This window comes from Schistocerca americana, chromosome 3 (assembly GCF_021461395.2).
Source record: "Schistocerca americana isolate TAMUIC-IGC-003095 chromosome 3, iqSchAmer2.1, whole genome shotgun sequence".
Lineage (NCBI taxonomy): Eukaryota > Metazoa > Arthropoda > Insecta > Orthoptera > Acrididae > Schistocerca > Schistocerca americana.
This window is the reverse complement of record NC_060121.1, coordinates 896,110,503-896,113,123: the sequence shown is the minus strand read 5'-3', so window position 1 is coordinate 896,113,123 and position 2,621 is coordinate 896,110,503. Positions and strand designations below refer to the sequence as shown.

The following is a 2,621-nucleotide window of genomic DNA, read 5'->3' as shown; positions in this document are numbered from 1 at the left end:
AACGAACGGCCACAATGTGGATACTCGCCATGACTGCACACGCAGTCATTGCCAAAAAGCAGTCAGACAGCGTGCAGTTCCTCACGGACTTGTGGGAAGAGCACAAGAGGGCAAAACAACGCGCTACACATCGTCAGACTTTCCACAACTTCCTGGAGATCCCGCTGACCGCCGCCTTCAGGGACGCCCTGTCTGCCGCCACGTGACGTGTCCGCCACCGCCACCGCCACCGCCGTTCCCGCCGCCGCCGCCGCCGCTGCCATCGCCGCCGTCCACCGCCACAAACCTCCCCACGCCCTTGCCGCAGTCGCAGATGTCCTCCCACATCCCAAAAGCACCAACAGTGATGCGTGTGTTAAAGTGCTAAAGTGATTTTTAATAAAAAAAGAAAAAAAAAGTGACAGTGAAAAGTGATCGAACGCGTAAAAGTTTACAATATAGTGTCAATATAACCGTAGCTCCGAGTGTCCCTTCGTCTTTTGTGTTTTTTTTTTTGTTTTCTACCTTCCATCGTGTGCAATCGAGAGGTGTGCGAAACTGTGAGTACCACAAAACTATTACAGGCCTATCAGTACAACAAACTAGTGACTCACATGCTTATATATGTCTCTCTTGCCACCACGAATAGTTTCCTCCTTTCAGTCTTCCTCACTCTCACGCACCACCGATAGTAAACTAGCTCTAAAATTGCACTATATCATGCTTCCTAGTGAATTGCTCTTTGCTCAATCGAAAAAAAAATAGGTTTAATAATTCGCTAAAATAGTAAAGTCCTTTTTCTTTTGTCATGGATTGTTTAATATGTTATGATAGTTTTTCATGAGGGTTTCCCCTTTGGATACCACTTTACCCATCAAACAAGAGCTGACAACTGATACACTCGTTAATATTTCTATCAAACTGATTTCATGCCTAGTGCATGTCCCAATAAGGTCTCGTTTATCAAGACCCAACGTAAAATGCCTCCCCCTTGTTTTCTAACACAAGATTTAAAAAGAGGATAGTAATAACACAACATTATTTTAAAATGAATAGAGCACATCCTCAACTCAAAACATCTACAAAAATAATAACAATAATGATACCATAACTAGTAATAAGTAAAATTCCGTAAAATAACTTTGTTTTCTTATATACTAATTATTCTCTGTAAATAACTAGATCGTACAATCAATGCTTACTCCATATTCACTCTGCCATACGTATAAATGTAGCGTACAAAGGCTCAGAAAAGCTAAATTGCTAAACTGCAACAATAATCGGTGCAAGAAACAACTAAAAAAACCTCTGACTGACAGACTTTCGAAAAATATTAAAAAAAATAAAAAAAAATACCAAATGAAATAATTACCTGGACGGGACAGTAACAGAAAAATAAAAATAAGGAATGGATTGTCTCGTCTTTACAAGTAAAATGTAAACTGTATTTTGTAAAACGAAATTGTTATTTTGTAAATAAAAGTCTATATACGTTAAAAAAATGTCCGGGCGGAAATTTTAATACTTTGGTAGCGATTCGTATGGTAGCGGCGGAAACGCTACGGAAAATAATGAAGCTACGCCGTTTTCTCACACCACAGTGCTTTAAACGGTAGCAGTTGCATGTGACGGGACAACACCGCGCTACCGGCAGTCGTGGGCGAGTGGTTAAGGCGTCTGACTCGAAATCAGATTCCCTCTGAGAGCGTAGGTTCGAGTCCTGCCGACTGCGAAAATTTTCTCGCTCTCAAAAGATGGACGTTCAGCTGCATCCTAGCAGTTGCGTCACTACTAAACACGTGCGTCACCAGCAATGTGCAGTACTATTTGATCCAGGGCGCAGCGCTACAGTCGCGCCCAGAAGCCGCAGCTCATCTCCGCGTCTCACAGCCGCCCACCGGGTGTTAGTACAAGAGTCGCCTCACTGGGCAGTGCAGATGTGTCAATTTTAGCTTGCAGACGATGACGTGTAGCAATTGATGAGCTAACGCAAGTCGAATGTTTTACCGTGTGTATCTGCTAGATACTGCCTCTCATACGGTGGAGAGGCTCACTCCTTCTTGTGTCTCGTTCTCTGCACACGAGTTGCCCCTGGCATCGATATAGCACGGGTTTTCTAGCGTCAGCGCGGCGTCACGTGAAGTCAGCGAAGTGAATATTACACGAATCGAGTCGACATGTTTGCTTGTTACGATGATGGAAGCGGAAGAAATGTGTGTGGCACTTCACTGCATCGGCTGCTCGCCTTTCAGCGTCCCTGTGTCTTATCAGACGAAGGTGACTGTGAAATTGGCAACGAGGCAGAGGTTAACAAACACATGCAAACAGCAACGTTCAATGTCAGCCGAAATAGCTCAGTTGGGAGAGCGTTAAACTTAAGATCTAAAGGTTCCTGGTTCGATCCCGGGTTTCGGCAGGTATTCGTTTTGATGCGACGCCAATGGAATTGCTCTTCGTTGGTGATAATGCAACTACCGCTGACAACAAAAATGACTCTCTCCTGTAGGTGTTCTGGTCGTCTAGTGCATGCCATAAGTGGAACTCACTAGACAACTGACTCCCTTAGAAGCAAAAGAATCAAAAAAGTCTTACCGACTGCGTTCCTTTTTCTGTGTCAGGTGGTGAAGAACGTCTTCAACGGA

At 44.1% G+C, this 2,621-nt stretch overlaps 2 non-coding genes across 2 annotated transcripts; both read left to right on the top strand.

The window, feature by feature from the left end:
• Positions 1 to 1,629: 1,629 nt before the first annotated feature.
• Trnas-cga lies at positions 1,630 to 1,711 on the top strand. The gene has a single exon. It is a non-coding gene; the product is annotated as a tRNA-Ser (tRNA).
• A 611-nt stretch (positions 1,712 to 2,322) lies between these two features.
• On the top strand, positions 2,323 to 2,395 carry Trnal-uaa. The gene has a single exon. It is a non-coding gene; the product is annotated as a tRNA-Leu (tRNA).
• Positions 2,396 to 2,621: the final 226 nt, after the last annotated feature.